General features: G+C 35.5%; 1 long non-coding RNA gene across 1 annotated transcript in view; it reads left to right on the top strand.

Annotated features, from left to right (window-relative positions):
* The window catches only part of LOC106018653 (uncharacterized), a 68002-nt gene that overhangs the window by 1292 nt on the left and 44988 nt on the right, over positions 1 to 21722 (top strand). The gene's annotated exons all lie outside the window — the stretch shown is intronic.

Genomic DNA, 21722 nt, shown 5'->3' on the forward strand with positions numbered 1-21722 from the left:
AGCAAGAGTAAAGCGCTTCCAAGATGCCTTCTCACTCTGTGAGAAGATTTTGCTTTTTCTGTAGAAGCTCTTTCACAACATCAGAGATGTTGTAATGTCAGAATAACTATGACTAATTTTCTGCTAAGCAAATGGCAAAGCAGGAGTATCTTTAACCATGTATAATTTCACCTAGTTTTAGGTCCTTACTTTCTGCCATTTTCACATAATTATGTTTAAGTGAGAAGTATAAATAAAGACCTCTTACTTCTCCAGGGGCAGCTGTAAAGCACACTTTCCTGATTAATTTGCAGAAGACTCCAGTAGTCACTGGCTTGTTATATAAAGAGAATATATATATATGTATATATTTTATGACTATTATTTTCATTTTTGGAGTTCAGCTTCTACTGAAGCTGGTGGCAAGCAGTGTCGTTCATACATTTTGGAGTATGTCATTGAGGTCTTGGGAGCAGCACTAAATGAAGAATCTCCGGTAGGTACTAGATGTTTTGTGGGAAAGTTTAACTGAAAAAGAAGAAAGTCATAGCTTTGTTGAGCAGGGGCTTGGAGGCTAAAATAGTCAAGGATAGGGAAATACTCTGGAAAAATAAGAATAGTGCTGCAACTAACATTCGATTATTTTCTTTCAATTAGCAATTTCCAATAGTCAGCAGAGACCCATAGTTACAATACTACCCATAGGTACAATACTACAACTGAAAAGAAGCAAACAATCTCACGGATCCAACTGGCATCCATGAGAAACAATTAAGTGAACCAAACTTCAGAGGAGTTAATTTAAGTAATTATGGGGATTTTATCCTGCTATGCATCTGAGCTCCATCACAGCCTTTCTCTCATTCCCCCTCATCAAAGGAAAAGGGGAGATGTATCAGGAAAGGGCTCAAAGGCTGAGATAAGGACAGGAAGATCACTCGACAGTTATCATGACAAGTAAGACAGACTCAGCGTAGGGAGATTAATATAATTTACTGCCTATTGCTAACAGACTAGAACAGTGAAAAACTAAAAGCAAACTAAAAACACCTTCACGCCAACCACCCTCTTCCATTTCCTTCCTCTTGAACAGTTCAGGGAATGGAGAATGGGGGACATGGTCAGTCCCTAATACTTCATCTCCACTGCTCTTTCATGGTCACTCACTGTCCCTGCTCCAATGTGCAGTCCCTCCCATGGGATGCCATTGTTCATAAACTGATCCTACATGGGCTTCCCACAGGCAGCAGCTCTTCAAGAACTGCTCCAACGTGGTTCCATACCACAGAGTCCATCCATCCGGAGCAAACTGCTCCAGCATGGGCCCCCCACGTGTGGCAGCTCCCCCCAGACTGTCTGCTCCTGCGTGGGCTCCTCTCCACAGGCTGCACCATGGAGATTTGCTCCACGTGGGACCCATGGGCTGCAGGGGGACAGCCTGCTCCACAGGCCGCAGAGGAACTGCTGCTCTGGTACCTGGAGCACCTCCTGCCCTCCTTCTGCACTGACCTTGATGTCTGTAGGGCTGTTTCTCTCCCTTTTTCCATTTTTTTTTTTTTTTTTTTTTTTTTTTTTTTTTATTCCTCTCTCCCAGATGCTGTTGCACAGCATTCTTCCCTTCCTTAAATCTGCTCTCCCAGAGGCCCAACCAGCATCACTCACTGGCTCAGCTCTGGCCAGTGGTGGGTTCCTTTAGGAGCCAGCTGAAGTTGGCTCTGATCTGACATGGGCAGCTGCTGGGCTCTGCTCACAGAAGCCACCCTGGCAGCCCATGCTACCAAAACCTTGCCACATCAACCTAATACAGTAATTAGAAATAGTGACCATGGATTGTAACCAATGCTTTTTTCATGAGATGAGCCTGAAGTGCCATTCTGTCATAGTTGATTGCATAATGTTGTTTGAGGAGTGGTCAGTAATTGTGAAAGTAAATTAAATTGCTATTTTTTTTTATTATTATTATTTATAGAAGCACTGAGCATATGGCACCAAATTGCATTATATTGTTGAATTTTCAAATACTGTTCATAACTATGAATAGCTGAAAAACAAGGCTGTTTGGCTTTCAGGAGGAAAAAAAGTGCTGTAAAATATCTACCAAGAAAATGAATTTGACACATGGAGAAGCGACCTCTCTGTCACTTCAGGTTTTAAATATCAGAGTGGGTCATTTTTGGAAATATACTGTGGTGTACCGCTTGAGGGATAGCATTCTGCATTAATACCAAAATCAGCCATCTGAATGATCTTGAAAATGCTAGCAGTGTTATCCTGCTTGAGTACAGGCCAAGTGTTAACAGATGGAAGTGAAGAGGGGATAATCAGCTGGACGGCAACAAAATATTTGCCGGTGTCAAAGAGCATATTGATAATACAAAAGTTCATAAATGAATGAATGCTGCTATCAAGTACAAGACATAGTTCTATATACATGAAAAGAGACAGGTATTTTAGGTAGGATCTGGACTGAGGTAATGAGGTATCCAGTAATGATGGACTCTTGAACCTTCTGCCTAATTCCTCAAGTAGCGAAAGTATATAAGCTCCTAAATTTAAAGTAGAGGTTTCATTTCAGAGGCATTACAAGTCTAGGATAGAGTTCTGACCACTTAAAAATCTCTTCATGCTGGCAGGATGGCTTATCTCAGACTAAACCTAACTGTAGCCAGCACGATACATGTTTCTCAATCTAAATCCTCCCATAGATCTAACTCACTGGGAGTTCTTCAAATATACATCATGCATAGCTCTTTTTTCAACAGACAAAACAAGAACAAAAACATTGTACGAGAATGCAGTGGTCTGATGGATTCTCTTCTATATCATTTGTTGGTCAGAAGCACCCACCTTTCACACAGAAGACATAGGGACAATGGTCTTTTCTCCTTTAAAGGATGCTAACCAAAAACTCTTAACTCTTAAATGACCTAATCCTTTGTCTGCTTCAGCATACAATGTATTTTTGTTACTCAATAAGTATGTGAAATCATTTTCATAATATAACCACATACATTAATAAATTGTATTAGAAATAAGGAGTTGGATCCTCAGCCATCCACTAATAGCTGACACATTTTGGAATAAACTAGTACCAGAATAAAGTGTATACTGCTTTCTCAGGTCAGGGTTCAAATCTCCATCTGTTACACTAACTTTTTAATATATACAAGTGCACTTCCTCTCAGTGTAACCACATGTGATTGGACCACAAATGTTACACTGTTAACTAATTAAGTAGTTTCTCAGGGAGAAATCTGATGCTGCTGAAGAAAATTTGATAAATGTAATCTATATAAACAGTTGTCAGCTTGAAGTTCCAATGTTTTGGGGTTTTGAGTGAGTACAGGGGAAATGGATTGTAGATTACCCAGAAAAGAGCAAAACAGCATGTGGTGGTACTCTTACAGGCCTTATATTTCTTATTTCTATTTATATTAAGAAGTATTTAATGGTCACAACCAATTAAAAGCAAGAGCAACAAAACACAAATGGGCGAATAAGAACATTCTGATTTTATTACACATGAAAATAAACTATGTTTATCAGACTGCACAAGCGAAGAAGAAGAAGAAAAAAAAAAAAAAGTAACAGTTTTTCTTGGTGATGGTGTTTTGTTGTTTTTCCGTATTGCAAAGGCAGCAATTCCGTATTCTTTCTTGAGGAGTTCTCCAGCATTGTAAGACTGGAGTGCTCACAGACTGAAAAGTGCCTGGTGTCACTGTCAGCAGAGAGATATAGGATGGTGCTACTGCCAAAAGCCGCAGTGCTGCACTCTTTCTCTATCCGGGCTGCATGCTCCTGCCAGCCCCTTTGTGTTAGAGCAGTTGGCAGTCTCATTGCTACATAATTGTTCGTGCAGACACAACAGGGCAGCACAGTTTCAGGCCAGCTTAAGTAGATTGCGAAACCGCATTTTACAAATTCCAGCTGTGTAGAGGGGTAATTTTAAGTCCATTCATGACTATCTCAGACACTGCAAATGAAGCAAATGGAACAGTTCATTCTTACTTTGGAAGCAATTTTATCAAAGTCTTCAGTGGAAGTGTTTTAAATATGTCAGTGGTGATGTGTACAGCAGTGAGATCTCAGGATGACTCTCAGCAGCAGGTCAACACAATGCACTACAAAATTTTAAGAATATCAGATTCAGTGGAACAATACCTGTGCAGAGCTACACCAGTGCACGTTTTTCACCATGGAAACTTGTTACCAATTGTATAAATTAATGCTAACAATGTTGTATTTATGGAAGCATTTAAGTATTCAAGGCTTGCTGTTTAGATTTCAGCTGTTTTGTGACCTATCCGTAAATGATGCTTTATTAAATAGAGTAGATTGCCAAGTTAATCATAACAAAACCAGAAAAGTGATAGAGGAAGGGCTTTTCTTTTCCTTGCTGAGTATTTTCCTTGTGTATTGGAAGTCTAAGAAACTATTGAAATAAATACCTTCTCCTCCTCACAGAAAACAAGAACAACAACTACAAAAACAAGTAGGCATTAAAGCTGGAGCCAGCAACCAACATATGATTCCTTTTTTTGCAGAGGTATATCAGCTGTAACTTTGCAATACTAATGTAAATTCACTGCTGTGAATTCAATGAAGTGCGTGCCTTTTTTTGTTCTTTCTACTGACTTCATAAACCTTGGATTTGGGCCTAAATCCCTATACCATTACTGGTCACTTTCCATCAGTTATAAATACAGTATGCTTATTTGTTAGCACCAGAAAATTAAAATTAGCTTAAAGAGATTTTTAAATATATTGCACATCCCATGAGGAATATATATGTGAAGTGTTCATGCTGGATAAGCAGAACGTACAGGGATAGCAATTAAATCGTAAGACTGAAAATAAAAACTGTTATGATCTACACCATTGTCTCCAAATTATATGATTAAGGAGATACTAAATTAGACATTATAGTGAAAGAGTACAACTACAAATCTTAACTAAGCATATTTTTTGTATTTCTATTCATTATACTAATGTTCAGGTTTATATTTAGTAGCTTTAGAAATGTTAAAAAACTGTAAAGCTATGGATTACAACTCATATGGGTTGCAGCAGTGATTAATAGTATCTCCTGTTTTTGCTTTTTATAAACCAAACAATATTTAAGATAGCTATTAAGACGATTTACATCATAAAGAATTCAAACGCTGCACTTACTTGAACAAAGAATACTGTATTAAAAGGAGTGTGGGCAGGAGTAACATTATTATTTCACTCATAACAGTGAAACCGTCAAATTCTCAGGTTAAAGTGGAATATCGCAGTTTGTAGCACAATGCTCTGAATTTACATAATACTTATCCCGTTCTACCTAAACATCCTAAATGCTTTGCTGTCAATAAAAGCCACATTCATCCAACTTAGTGGGATATCTTTCTTTGTACAACCCTATTAGATTTAATAAAATTACTAGGAAGTACTACTTCATGGAGAGGTATGGTTCTACAAGTACTTTAAACTAACATTAATGAGGGCTACTTGGAAAGGACTGATTTACTGCTCGTCATATCTAGTTACTTTTCCTCCTTTTTTCCGGGATAAGGGTTTATCACAACTGATAAACACAAAATCACAGCATCTCACCCGGTAAAATATAGTTTCCAGCTAGATATTTTCCCTCAGTTTAGTTCACCTGGTGTACGGAAATGGTACATATCTTCAGGCAGGGATTGGCAAAAGAAAAAAAAGAAAAAAAGAAAAAATAAATAAAAACCTTCTTTTTTGAGACTACCTTAAGGTAAGCAGCCTTTGTAAAGCTGACTGAATCCTTCCACACCTAATTCTCCTATTTTGTTTTGAAACAGAAGAGGTTTAGAACCCCAAATATTTAAGTAAGCCTTAACAATTTGAGAATTAGGCATCTAAAATGTCAAAAGTATAGGATATCAAGTCTTTTTAAAGTACGAGTTCATTGTTGCCCAATTTTGTCAATGGTATATTTTAAAATTAGTCCCAAGCACTAATGATAAGAGGCTAATTTTAACACTTACTTTGCTAAATGTTAAATAAATTGTCACTGTCCTTTAATTCATATGAGAAAAGTGGTGCAGAAATATTAAGGTCATAACAATATACCAGCGAGTTGCAAATGATTTCGGCTGTTTTACAGACAACAGTGTGTAACTGTGTTACCTCTCAGACTGGAATATGAGATTCGTATTAAATTCTTTTGGATTTAACCCTGATTTTTCAAAGACTAAATTTTGGAAAGATTCCACTTTTATTACAGCTTTTCATGATAATTTGTTTTTGCCAGCAGGTTTCTTTTTAAAATGTCTTCTCCATCTGTACTTTGTTATTCTGAATGCCTTTGTTGTCATTATCTTTTACTTCTAAATGTTGCCAGAGAGATTGTTTGTGTCTACACAACACAGTGTAGCACCACATGCGTAGCATGTAACCTGCTGTTACAAGTTAGCTGTAACAAACTTCGCTAACTGTAAGAGATAAATGCTCTAATGAAATAGATAACATGCTCTAAGGAAATTGCTCCTTCCGGAACCTAAACCAATACATTAAAAATTACCTTGAATATTACCTCAAGAAAGTGGTATAGTTCTTAGCTGATCCTCGTTAAAGAGAAGGTTCTATTTAAATTTTGGGGAGTAAAGTTAGGATGCAAATTAGTCACTCTATAGATCATTACCCAGAGAGGTTATACTGGAGGGTTCATAAATTAACAGCAAGAGGTATGAAATGATCAAACAGTTGGAACATGAAGCTCAAAATTTAGTGATATATAAGTTCTACATTATTAACAGTGGTAGTAATTAAGACTGGAAGACCTTTTCAAAGAGTATGATGGATTCTCTGTAATTTGAAGTCTTTAATTAAGATTGGATATACCTCTCAAAAGATAATATCAAACTTGATAATACAAGAGCCATCAGGGTAAATTCAAAAGTTAAACTCTATGAATTTTTCATCACATCATACATGGCATTCATTCATTTAGAAAAATGGAAAAATACAACGAACATTTACAAAGGTCATATAAATAGTTTTTTTATAATGGCAATTGAATTTCTCTCTGTTCTTCTAACATAACTGCTTTTGGAACCAGCTCAAGACCTCTCAGCAATACAGACAAAAAAAAAAAAAAATGTTGCCATTCTAAGTCTGGAGAGGGAGGTAAGGCTGATCCTTCAGCAATAAAAGAAGCCATAGAGGGATGAGGTAGACATGAACTAGAGATGGCAGAATTTCATGCCAAATTTACTGCCTCTTTTCCCTCCCCTAGTTACACGCAGCCATAACTCCTGGTTCATACACCTGTTATAAATGAAGTCTCAACTCAATCTGAATTTTGTAATATTTATACTTATAAAAGGTATAAAAAAAGCTATAAAAGGTGTAAAAGGCAAGTAAACAGCATTGGGTGTGCGGGGAGTCTATGCTCCACCAACATGCACACACGAACATCAAACATTCTAAATATACAGAACACTGCTTTACATACTAAACCCGAGTATGCCTATACATAACGTACAATCAGAAAAGGTAACGAACAATCCGTTAAGTTCCATGACTTAACAGTCTCAAATTTCCATTGCTTTTCTTGATTACAAACAAGTCTCCATTTTCCATTCCTTTTGAACAATATGTCTTACTTTAAGTTGTCAAGCAACTCGGCCTTCGGGCCTTATGTATCCCGTTCTTCCCAGATCGAAGAAAAACATATCCATCTCTTTTCCAAGGCCAATGAGGCCTTGGTCAAAAGGCACGTCCAGGTCAGCAGGGGGCATAACAGCAAAAGCCTTCGATGGCTGTAGCAGCAAAGGGGCCGATGGCGTAGCAGTCAGATCAGTAAAGGAGCCCGCAGCTCCCTCTCTATCTGGCAAACCACACGTTTCTGATTGTGGTCCCACATGGCTCTTTAAGGCCTCAGAGACTGCTTGCCAGGTGCTGAGCAATCCCACTGCAACCTTGTCGTTTTTAGTTGCAGAGTCCCACACCTTGACCTCAGTTTGGTCCCATGTTTCAGGCTCATAAACTGTCCAATTGTTAAGAAGGAGAATAAGCCGTAAGGTTACCAGGACACTCTTTGTTTCTAAGGACGTATGATTCCCCATAATGCGCAACTGCTTACCAGCGAGAGGCAGTTGTGTGCGCGGGTCAGCTTCTCTCAGCTTTAGCTTCTTTCTAGCTCCGGTGCGCCCATTTGTAGCGACTTTCAGTACGAGCTTCTCTGAGCAGTTTGCTGAGTTTGGCTGAACCTATCTTCATGAGGCAATCAATGTGCCTGTTCCCGTCCTGGTCTCCGTTCTGCTAGCCTGTTCCTTTTCATTCCTTCTTTCTACTTCTTTACTTCTTTATTGTGACATAACTTAATCGTGTTGCCTTTTAAAAAAAAAATAAATCTTGAGGGCAGGCTCCCCTCTTATACCCTTCTCACCACAGCGGTTCTTTTCAAAACAACTTTTCATTGGTCAAACAACTTTGAATATAACAACAGCAAACACCCAGAAACTTCAATGCCTTAACGGCTGGAGAACAAGCAACCCGAGACTGCATGGAGTCTCCTGAATCACCCTTCTTTGTTCCCTCTAAACTCTTTTATATTCCTGATGGCCTCAGCTTTAAGAGTCTAATGTTATCTCAACCACGGGGCTTTCCGACCCCCATGGCCACACTCCCAAATCTCCCCATTCTTTATTAATATCAACCATTTCCTTCGACACGAATTGCCACTCCATATATAACACACCCAGTAATATTAGCTAACTAGAGTGGCTTTCCAGCAATATGACATAGCTAGGGGAAGATAATTAAGCTGCCCATTGCAGTTTGCTACCTAGGCAACTGCATCTTCTGCCTATGCCTGGAGATGGCCCTGATCGCACTAGCGATTCATTAAACTATCGTGGAGTTCAGAATCGTGGGATTCAGAACCTGAGTAACCATTACAAGGCCATTTTAAAACAACAGTTCATATATAATATAAGACATTGTCTTGGCTATAAGGCTTTAAGAAGGCCATTTAAAGCAACAGTTCACATGTAGTGTAAAAGACTTTGTCTTGCTTATGAGGCTTTAAGAAGTCACAGATACTTTCACAGAGGTGTTGTATATCAATGATAAATTTTACATGTACACATACATGCAATGGATATCCTTGGCACACATGAAAAGTATTATTTTGATAGGAATGATGTATTCACAAAAATGCAAATTCACTCAACTGCACTTTTTAAATATTACTACTGAAAGGTAATAGACATAAGAACAAAAATATTAATCCATGCTTCAGAGTGCTTCAAACAAGTGCTTCAAAGAACAGTTAGCAGTTTGGAGGATTACTCATATTTGGGGATTTTTTTCTTTCCAGAAAACATGGCAACTGATCTGTATTCTAATTGTCAATAAAAAAGAACTTTGGGTTTCAAGTATTTTTTTTCACTTTTCTACCACACACAATAAATCTCCCTCCATCTCTACATCCTTTGTAATATATTCACAATGGCAACAGCACCAGACAAATACAAGAAAAAAGACCACAAAAAGAAAAAGAAAAAAAAAAAAAAAAACGACTTAAATTGTGCTGACCCATGACAGTCCCACAAACACAGGATTATGTCTGGCAGCCAAGAAGACAGAAAAGTGTCCCCTAGTAAACTCTGCACTCCTCCTTCATTCTCTCAAATCCACACAGTTTTGCAATATACCCAGAAAACTCTCCAAGTTCCAGTTACGTTAGCTCAGAGCTCATTCAAATTCTGAGACATGTACTGTGCTAAAAGTAACAAAGAAATTTCAGAGAATTGCTCCAAGGGTTTTTGTTGTGGTGGTGGAGGTGGTGGTTTGGTTTGGTTTGGTTTGGTTTGGTTGTTTGTTTTTTCTGACAGTGCTCTGTAAAAATAAATGACATTGATGTTACTAATCGATGGGGTCAAGCATATGAAATCTCTTGAAGCTTTGACAATACATGAGAAAATTTCTAGTCATCTTATCTGTTCACATTTCTAGATTCCCCATACCTTGGCAGTTCATCTGTCAGGAGCCAGGTGTCCAGCTTTCTCCAGGTAGCTGCCTCTTGACCTTTGACACCATAGCAATGTAATGAATAAAAAATTAAGAACTTTCAGTCTGCTACTAAATTAACATGACTGCTTTGAATATACTAGAAAATAGCATAAACCTGTTCAAACTGTTGTTCATTGTACAAGCAAAAAGTGAATCTTTTCTTTAAGAAAAGCATCAGCATGTTAGCTTGAGAATATCAAACAGGAGAAATAGAACAAAAGAGGTAAAATGTTTTATTTCCATAATTAAAATATCTATTATTAAGAAAAGTTAAAAATAGAAATATTTACTTTCAATAGGTAAAACAGAACAACAGAACAACAGTCAACAGAAGAAAGTTTAAAGTATAAACAATTTAAAAAATATATAAAAATATATTTCAAACATTAAGTATTTCAAAACAATTCATCTTTTGTTTTAAACTGGCCTAGTTTCCCAAACCCCAATAGTTTAAAATTTCCTTCCAGATCCTTCCAGATTTCCTTCCAGACAGTCTTCAAAGGAGACTAGGGCTACTCACCCCATACCCCTGAAAGAAATTAAAGGGGGTAGGGGGGGAGGAAAAGGGGGAGAGAGAGAAGAGAAAAGAGAAAAGCAATTAGGAAAGCAAGCATTGGCAAGAGGCACTCAAAGATCACTCATTTGACCTTCTCATATAAAATCAGATATGCATCCTAAATTACCTACTTTATATTAAGTTAAACTGTGTCCACTAAACACCTCTTTTTCTCCCAGCTATATAAGAAGTCTAGATATTAAATCAAAATACAGGTGACTGGTTTAGATATACCAGCATAAATGGAGATGAATCGAATGTCTGGTATCCAGGCCAGTATTATGTGAAGTGAAGAAGATTCTATTGACTACTTCTCAAACATGTCACTATGTCATTAACATTAAAGCAAATCAATGTCTATTTCAATCTTGAAATATTGCAATTTGTGATGTACGACATACCCTTTAAGAAAATTTGTGTGCTAGCCCATAGCAGTGAGGCTTACATAACATCAAATATTGGATGAAATATTTGTACATCAGCCATACACTGTTCAATAATTTAAAAACTTTATTGAAATCCTGCTGCAAATTTATTTTAAAAATGGCACATTTAAAGAAATACCCTGCTATAAAAGAAGTTTATTTTCATTTCAACAATAATATGATACTGCAATTTTAAGAGTAAGCATTTTGATGAAGTAATATACAACAAACATAATTGTTATTTTCAAATCCTTAAATAGGGGTTATGAATACCATTAGCTATGTATCTACCATTGACAACTCTATAAATATGTGTAGGGAAGAGGCAGGAAAAGCAGGAAGGAGTGAGCAAAAATGTTCAAAGGGATTCATTAATTAAATGCTGAACTGTAGGAGAGAATATATTAAGATTTTCTTATACGTTGTGTTATACAACAATAAACCTGAATAACTTTATCTGTATCAATTGATTGATTTAAATATAGGACATATTTGTTTGTGATTGTGTAGGTGGCAAATCTGTATTAGATGTGTATTTTGTTTGATTGAAATTGAGGAATAAGGATAAATCCTAGTTCTTTAACCAGGAAAAAAAATTCAACAAAACAAACAAACAAAACAGCTTCTTCAAATATAGTTTTCTGTTAGGATTGCTTTTGAATTTGAGTGCCACTAAGTAAAGGAAAAGTGAGATAGCCTATTCTAGAATGGAAAACAGATGAACCTCAAATACTCAACAAAATATTTTGTCAATTATATTGACTTTTCCAATCAGCTCTTTGAACAGCAGCTCACTTTTCCATTTCTTATTCTGAAATTCTATCCAAAAAGCAAAAGTAGACAATGTTTGCTATAATGCTACAAAGGCAAATTAAAATAGATTTGTGAAGAAAAGGTTCAGTTTATGATCTCCAGTTACTACAGAATAACTGTTAAGGTTAAATGAGTAGATCATCTGGTGCAACCCCTCTGTTCAAACCAGGGACAGTTAGAGTAGGTTGCCCAGGACCATGTCCAGATGTTTTTTTGAAGGTTTTCAAGGAGGGAGACACCACAATCTCTCCGGACAACCTGTGCTCAGTCACTTGCACAATGAAGAAGTGCTTCTTGATATTAAGATAAAACCTCTTGTGTTGCAGGTTGTGCCCATTGCCTTTTGTCCTGGCATTGGGAACCATTGAAAACAGCATGGCTGCACCATCTTTGTGTGCACACACACACTTTATGTATTTAAACACATTGATGAGATCCACCCTGAGCCTCCTTTTCTCTGGGCTAAACAGTTCCAGATCTCTCAGTCTTTCTTTCTTTCTTTCTTTCTTTCTTTCTTTCTTTCTTTCTTTCTTTCTTTCTTTCTTTCTTTCTTTCTTTCTTTCTTTCTTTCTTTCTTTCTATCTCTCTCTCTCTCTCTTTCTCTTTCTTTCTCTTTCTTCTCCTTCCTTCCTTCCTTCCTTCCTTCCTTCCTTCCTTCCTTCCTTCCTTCCTTCCTTCCTTCCTTCCTTCCTTCCTTCCTCCCTCTCTCTCTTTCTCTCCCTCTTTCCCTCTTCCCTTCTTCCCCTCTTTCCCTTTTTCTCTCTTTTTCTGTTTCTCTCTTTCTTTCTCTTTCTCTCTCTCTTTCTCTTTCTTTCTTTCTTTCTCTTTCTCTTGTTTTCTTTTTTTTTTTTTTTTTTTTTTTTTTTTTTTTTCACAACCCTAGAGGGAAACAATGCTGAGAAATCGTGGAGATAAAGCAGATTTTATTCCAATTTCATAGCTTTTACCTAACCTTCTTGTCTCCTGTTCCTCAAGGGTCCTATTTTCCAACATCATAACATCTGCTTTTTGTTTCTTGACCTTGCACTTTCCCTCTTTCCCTCCAGGCTATTCACTTCTTTCCATTCCACTTCCTCCCCCTCACCAGGACATTGGCAGGGGGAAGTGCAAGTTAAGCAGAAGACAGAAAATCCCCATTCATAGTTTTGATTTTCACCTGGCATCAGAGACAAACCTCTGTTTGACAAACTTCCCTATCCCATTACATTGTTATGACAAACTTACTGCAGAAACCAAATGCTATGCAGTTTTAACTCAATATGTTAAAAAAATGTATCTTTTGAAAGTGTTTTTTTCACTTTTTTATTTTATTTATTATTTTTTTTTATGCTGCTCCCTTGCTCCCGCTCCCTGTATATTTGGCCCAAGTTTTTAATTTCCATGCGAAGTGCAAGTCACACACTCTCAATACTAGAGACATCAGTGTTTCAGCCCTGATTAACTTCTTTCCTTTGCTTACAAGAAAGGAAGTGTTTTACAATTATTTGATTTATTATTATTATTATTATTATTATTATTAGCAGCAGCAGCAAAGAAATACTGCTTTTATTTTAAGAAAAAAATAATTCTATTTTAGATTAATATTCACCCAGAAGGCTCAGCTTGAGGGAGAGACTTCACATAGACACCTTTCATCTTTGTGGTTTAAGTTCAGTGGTTATAAACAAATGTGATTATAGTCTTACAGACTGTAACCTCACAAAATTTAAATACAGTGGAGATGTAACTATTCTTTTCCCATAGATTAAATTACATCTTAGTTTGGGGTCATCCAACTTCAATAGCTTTAAGGATAAAGCTGGGATCTGTTTCATTCTAGTTCGGTTTTGTTTGTTTTTAAATGTGGGTGCAAGAGAATAACAGCTGGTCAAAAAGCTGGCTGGTTCCCATACAGGAAAAACACAAATTTACAGAAAGATCACAACAAGATTCTCCCATTTCCTTATGAGAGACAAAACCAAACAAACAAAATAAAGTGTTCCCAAGAAGCTATAAATTTAAGAAGCTATATGTTCCCAAGAATCTTTTACCCATTTTAAGGTCATTATTTTACAATGTCTAATGGAAGAATAAATGCTATTTATTTCAGGCTGTTTTTCAGTATATGAGGATTTGTGAAAAGTAAATTTTTGTGACTTATTTTACAATATCAAGTTCTCATGCAATTTTTACACATGTAAGTGAAAATAACATGAATGCATTTAATGCATTATTTAGTAAATAGAGAACATTAGGCAGAATATTGCAAGATAGATAAATGCAAAAGTATTTAATTAACTTCCTTCCTTCTCTTCCAGTAACCTTGCTGTATATTATGTCCCTTGTTCCTAAGTAAATACATATCTAACAAATCAAAATTTTCAGATTTATTTTGTTTTTAAATTTGTGTTCCTAAATAAAAAGATGATAAACATTAAATAAACTGGCAATCAATGCATTTTATGGCAGAAAGGTTTCTTTAAGAATCTGAGAACTACTTGGAAATCCTTTACAGGATATGAAGAAAGTAGCTGAGAATTTATGTAACAAGGTATGACTTTTATTTATTTATTTATTTATTTATTTATTTATTTATTTATTTATTTTAAGGGAAAAATGTTCCTAGTAGTGGTAAAATTAGAATAGTCTATATGCAAACAGTATATCATATGTATATTTCAATACATGTATTTGTACTTTGGTAGATGGGTGCTCAAAATGTATTTTGGTTATTCATCTGAAAACTACGAGAATATGTAGGCATGAAATAGACAAAATACTATTTAAACCATGACAAACTTTTACATGATCTCTTTAGGAACATAAATATTGGTATAATAGTCAGATAGAAATGAAATGTCTTCACCCATCCTTTGAGTAATACAACTTAATTGGTAATGAGTCAGATGTAACCAAATGATGAAGTTTTCAAAATCTAGCTAATAAGGCAATCAGGAACTCTCTAATTGAAGGCAAATGACTACAGCCCCTAATGAGCTTTAGATATTGCAAGACCAGGTTTATGGTCCAAAGAAGTTTAAATTACGACCACCAGTACCGTATCATGCTGGCAGGTAATTAATATTTATGACAGTACTTTTTAACTGTATAACTCAGTTTTCTGAAGAGCTCTGGAAAGCTGGTGTTATTCCTGTGATTTCCATGGAGGAAATGAGTGTAAGGAGCATCTGCCGCAGACAGGCAACCACACCAGTAGCAGCATTTACCACTCCCATGGCAATCATTGTCAATATTCATGACAGCATCCTTAGTAATCCATTCCCAAGTACCTACAGGAAAAGTAAGCTTGTGACTCAAAGGATCTTTTCCCAGATCTCAGATCTGAGCAGACCTTGATTCTGCTCTTGTTCTCTGCCCTTTAGCTTCCCTGTGGCAGAAGCAGCAAAATTTAATTTTGCCTGCCCCTTCTGAGAATACATAGACTGCTTTGTCTGAGAGCTAAAACACATTCATGAACAATTGCACCAAAGTATTGAACCAGTACGTAATGAGTCTTTCTAATCATGCCCCTGCCCTTCACTTGCAATAGTCAAAAGCTCTCAGAAGTATGAAATGTACAAACACACAAAGAGCTTTCCATAATGTATTTGTTTACTGTGAATGAAAGTAAAAATGTAACATCTCTCTCACAAACATGTATTACCTTTCTCCATTCATAAAATATTCCCAAAAGGTTAATTATACAAAAAGAAAATGCAGTTCAGCACTTACACATCATATCATTATATTAATTAAGCCATAGTAATCAAGACCTGCAGCACTTTTGTGGGATTAATAGCCAGCTGGGACAGCTGGTGGCCCAAGGCTATTCTACAGGTCATTTATTCCATTTAGTTGTTAATTTTCTGGGAAATAGTCCTGAGTCAAGGTCATTACTAATAGGTCACATATAAAAATAAATTGTAATCCCAGAAAATATCTTATTATGCTTTTTTCTATTCTGCAACATTTCTACAAAGAATAACATGCTCACTCTTTAAGCTGTGCTACTCGTTGTAACAGTAAATATTAAAAAAGGTAGGAAAACAATTACACAGATAATTACACTCACATTTGTTTTCATAAATATAAGTTCACTCAACTGTCTTCTTCCTACTAACTCCAGTGGGGGGAGGGATGGGGAAGGAGGTGGTAAAAATCTTCTCTTGCATATGTTGCAAGAAAAACGTCTTGACTTTTTATAGATAATAGTAACTTGAAAAGCTAAAAACTCATAGTTTGATTAACAAAATTGTCATCTTTTAAAACAAACAAGCAAAACCCACCAAGCAATCTATTCCATTAAAAAAATGTATTTTATTTTATTTTATTTTATTTTATTTTATTTTATTATTTTATTTTATTTTATTTTATTTTATTTTATTTTATTTTATTTTATTTTATTTTATTTTATTTTATTTTATTTTATTTTCCAGTTGTTATCCTGTAAACTTCTAATGAAAATCAATTATATTTTTTTCTTCACTGAATCAATGAATTTCAAGCCTTTATTCAGACCTTTAATCAGACCTTTGTCCATCTGGGGAAGAGCACTATCAAGAATCAATATTGAATGGCAAAAAAGGCAAAGGAATGTAGATCATCCAAAAATTACCAATCTGATAAACATATGTCTCTTTACACCTAGTGGTCCCCCCAGTTTTGATTTTACCTTCCTTTCTTAGGTAAAAAGCTAACTTGTTAATTTTCACAAAGTTCTGATTCCTATAATCATCACAATGTTTTTGAATCCTACTTGAAAAGTGAAAGTGAAAACAATGATATAGGTGTTTTTTTGTTTGTTTGTTTTTTGTTTTTTTCCCAACTAATTATTACATGGAACTTTATATTGTCACTTTAGTAACTTCCCATTCATTTCTGGATATAAATCTCCTCAATTGTTTTTTTTTTCTGTAGTTACTCATGACTTCAGGCCTGTCTTTTCTCCTTTGATGTTTTTTGGCTATATGACTATGTCTATATAATAGCAGCAGGGATGTCTGAGCCCCTCTGTGCTATCTGCATTGAAGAACAAGATGATGGAATTTGTGACACAACATTTGTTAGCTCAGGCATAAGACCATGCAGACAAAGCCCTCTGAACTTTTGCCTCTGAGTTGGTCTGTCTTCACAGACCCTGTAGTATTCTGCATGAATATACAAGCTGGGATGGTCACAATCTGAGAGCTCTGCATCATCTACTGCTCCCAAATGCAGACTTCTCAATACCTAATTTATTAGGCAAAAAAATTCAGTGTTATTCAGATTCTGCTGATAGCAGTGAGCATCAAAATTTCAAGGAAGGTAATATTTTATGTGAAACTAATGTTTTTACTATATTCATGCCTATCCAATAGTTGTTCAACTAGCAGACAATTTCAGCAAAAATAATAAAATGTGAACAATAGTGGAGAGTGGACAAATTGTTTTGATTGTAGTCGGTGTCATAGCATTTGGTGCTGCTATCATGTGTGTTGCTCCTCTTTGTTCTCATTTTTGTTTCTCAAAAGACCTTTCCAAGAATATGAAATTGGCTTCCTTAATATCTGAGTGTGTCAAAAAATAAAAATAATAATATATATATATTTTTTAAATGACAGAGCTCAGACCTTGTGAGCATTTTCCACTAAGGACGAATTATTTTGGCTTCAGAAAGATCCTGGTAATGGAGCATGAAATTCAAACACAGTATTAAAATACTGTGGAGAGTCTCCCACCTTTGCTGGCTTTTCTTCATCTTTGTTTTACATGCAAGCTTCCTATACTGTGATTCCAAGTTTCTTTACAGGCAAGGCTTTATTTCTGTAAGGTACTATTATGCTCTGACAAGCAAAGGGAAACTGTCAGATATTCTACTTCGATGACATCCAGATCCAAACAAAGAAGCTTTCTGTACAAACAAATCATTGCCATTTCCTTGCTGCCCTTTGCCAGTGATCAGTATGTATAGTAGCAGAATTATACAATCACAATTTAATCTTTTTTTTTTCCTATTTATCCAATAATAGATAAGAATGTTTACTGTTTTAGATAGATAAAATAGATAAGAATACTGTTTTGGTCATAAAATTGTTATTTTACATATTTGACCTAGAGATAATAGTGTGTTAACATTTTTTTGTCAGATTTATTTATTTATTTATTTATTTTGACAATATTTTTGTCAGAGATTGTATGTTCACCCATGTTTACTTTCTGGGCTTACATGCAGAAACATTTTCTTCTAATCGCTCAGTGCTTTCTGTTTTGTTTGTATCTTGTGTCTCTGCGTCTATGATGTCCAGCTATACACTGACTGCAAATTGGGTGAGAATCCAATAGGTTCCTATCATATTTTATTGTATGCATATTGTTCAATACATCTTTTCTACTTAACTTTTCCCATTATACTTTTTTTTTTTCTTCCAAAGCTTTCCTTAGAAATAAAATGAACAGAAACAAGAATGAGCACTGATAACTTTTTTAAAAAAATGTTTGAAATAGAAATAATTAAACTTGGAATTCTTCAAACCACTATTTTGGTATGGCATTATGGATTGCTTACTTCAAATCTTTATGCTATATTAAAAAAATGCAAAAAACAACAGCAACATCAACAAAACAAGTTGAAAGAACTTTATATTTACATTTAACCACAAAATTATAAAATGCTGTTTGATGTTTGCTTCGGCAGTCTTCATTTGCTAAGTCTTATGTACTTAGTACTTCATGGGTTCCAATTAAAAATATCCTGAGAAATCATGTCAACAGAAAGCGCATAAGGCACTTAAATTGCACCCAGATAGGTAGATTCAGCTTGTGTAAGGAATACGAAATCCATTATTTCTGAAATTCACATACCTCTGTTGCAGCCTGAGTTAAAGTGATCTGAGTAGTGCATCATGCACTGACATAAACCCATTAAATGCTTTCCATCTGTGGCTTTTCCCCACAGAACGGAAAGTGGCTGTTAGAGAGATATTGTGCAAAAAGTCAAATAGTCCTGCATATAACCCTCCCCAGGAACACAGAATAGTGCTGCTTCCGTCAGCACTGGAAAGAATGGTGAAGGAAACTCTGGTGTGACAAAATCTCTCTGAGTCACTTAGATCAGCCCTGGAAAGCAGAACATGAGGGGGCTGTGACACTTCTAAAATACTTGATTATTCCTGAAGTTGGAAGCCAATTCTGATGTAAATAATACTGTCTGATATAAATAGCATTCAATTTACTAGCTTCTAAGAAAAGAAAAACAGCAGCTGAACAATCTCCATCATATCCTATAAGGATCAAACCACAAGCCTGTAGGTTTATAATGCAGGCTTTTATCATATAAGATACATGAGTAACTGCATTAGTTGACATCCATATACTGTCACAGGAGATAAATGTTGTTTAAGCCACAGGCAATGAGCTGATTCTTTCACATCATTGTTCCATGGCTCCTGTCCTTTCTTAGGACAATGTGCTGCTACAGCTATAGTCCTGCAGGAAAGTCCTGACCTTTGAGTGGGCATGTTTCGTTATTATTTTCAAATTTGCAAAAATGTTTGGGATAAAGGCAAGTGAGAGAATGGCTATAACAAGCTTCCACCATTCATATCAAGCAAATTGTCTTTAGGTGAAAAAAAGAGCCTATTTGTCTCAGGGAAACTCCCTCTCTCTCATACCAGATGGAATAGATAAGCCGATTTCCTCAGAAGAGGTCTTTAGATAATATTTTTATAACTGTTTCTTGCCAACCAAAGGTGTTGTTTCAGGCTTCCTTTAATTATTATAAAGATATTGTTGTTTGACTTTAAAGAACTGTCAATGCTTTTCATTAAACCATTATTTTAGAGGTAGTGGTGGGGAATAATTTATTTCTAGGTACAAAACCTGGTGTCAAGAATGCCTCAAACGCTAGAGCTAGAAATGCTTTGTGCTAGATTTTTAATACATCAGGGTAAATAAAACAGCAAAATTAAAAGGTATACAATATATCAATTCCAAATGATTGACAGAAACAGTATACAGAAGATTTATACTTTCCTTTAGTCTACAGTCTCCCATCAGTGAATATTTGTAAACAATGAGATAAGCCAAAGTCCCTCATTAAGAAACTGAAGATATTTATTTTGTCTTTTTGAAAAGCATCAACTGCTTGTCTGGAAAAAAACAACAACAACAAAAAAAAAAAGAGCTCAGACTCTGAAGCTGCAGTGTATAATGGAACAGAGCATTAAATAAATCCTCAAGAAGAAAAAGAAAAAGAAATTCTGCCTTCTGTCTGTCTTGGTAATGTTTGTTTTTTTTTTTTTTTTTTTCTATAACATTTACAATAGGAAATACCATGAATGCCAATCCCAGCAAGATACAATTAAGCAAAATAAAGAAGAAATGTTGATACCTGCAAAACACAAAAATATACATAGTTGCAGGCAACAGTAGTAGAAAGAACATTCCAGTTGATGGTGGACACCAAGAATCTGAATTTGTAATTTAACTAAAATTTCAATATTTTGTACCTTTCTATGCCAGTCCATTTAAATGAATGAAGGTTATTGTTCCAGATATGCATAATAACTTGTTTTTCCTTTATTATTAGAAGGCTGGGCATTGAGATTTGTAGTAGCTCCTTCTCTCAAATAGCTTCAAATCACAAATTCCACAGAGTGTGGAGAGAGTATATTAAATATACAGAGTCCAGACAATACTGTCATTTGATTCTGGGAAGCAGCCAAATCTCTGACATTGCAGTTGCATTAATAGAACTCTCCATTGTGTTGAACATATGCTTCTCAACAGGCAGTATTGTATTGTTTACAACAGACAGATACTGCAATTATTTGCAGAACTTTATTTTTGCCCGGAACAAAATGTAAGATTTGACCTGACACTTCCATCAACAGACAAAGATCAAAATCAAGATCAAAAAATCAAGATATTTTACTGCCCTGGTATAGATTTGGAATCTTATTTTTAGGTATTCCTTAAAGCATCCTGGTTTCCTTTATTTGTGTTTTCTTGCATTTGCCCCACATACATTTACAACGGTTTTCTAGAAACAGGGATCCAAAGTTTCTGAAATACTTTAATTACCTATTGAAATGTCTAAGTAACTCAAAACCGATTAAGCCATTTAAAATACTACAGGTATATAAAAGCACAAAACTAAGTGAAAGTTAGGGTTTACTCATTTAAGCTTAATGAGTAAAACATTGCCAATCCTAACTGACTGCAGTTATCAAATCAGTATTCCTAAAATAGTTTTCTAACTCTCTGTGCATTACAAAGCAATATTAGTATGACTTTTTCTCCTCTGCATTCACTCCTACAAAAAGATAGGATTTTTGATTGGTTAGTTTCTTGTTTTCACTTTTTTGTGTGTGGTTGATTTTGTTTAGTTTGATTTAGTTTGTTTGATTGTTTTAATTTTTAAATATTCCTTTTACAGCCTGTGGCTGTACCTGCCTAAGAAACAACTTCAGAAATAAAAGTGTATTACAACATGTAGCCTGCTGTGTAGAATCTCTGAAGAGAAGAATTTATTTTAAATGGAGATTATCCTTTCATGAAGACAGAAGTGTCTCATTTCATGACGTGTCCGAGGGTGTAAGGTTCAATAAAGACTTACAGACTTCATTTGGAATCTGGAAACTTGACTACTTTTGGCAAGAGGTGGAGAGTCCTGCTTTCTTTCAAAATATCATGGCAATATGGCTTTCTTTTCAGAAGGTGAAAGAACTCATCTGTAATGTTGCAAACATTGACCTTAGTTATTTTCTCTGTCTAAATAGATATATGTCTGTAGTCTCCTCTCAGGAGAATATCCTAATCAACAAGGGCTGGGGATCTCAAGCCCTCCTGTTCAAGTTTCATAAGACATTTTTAAGAAAAAGGAGGAGAAAGAATACCTCTCTAATTTAATAGTTAAGAAACTTGCCCTTGAATAGAGAAACCTACATCTACAT

The sequence above is a fragment of the Anas platyrhynchos genome, chromosome 2 (assembly GCF_047663525.1).
Source record: "Anas platyrhynchos isolate ZD024472 breed Pekin duck chromosome 2, IASCAAS_PekinDuck_T2T, whole genome shotgun sequence".
NCBI classification, from domain to species: Eukaryota; Metazoa; Chordata; class Aves; order Anseriformes; family Anatidae; genus Anas; species Anas platyrhynchos.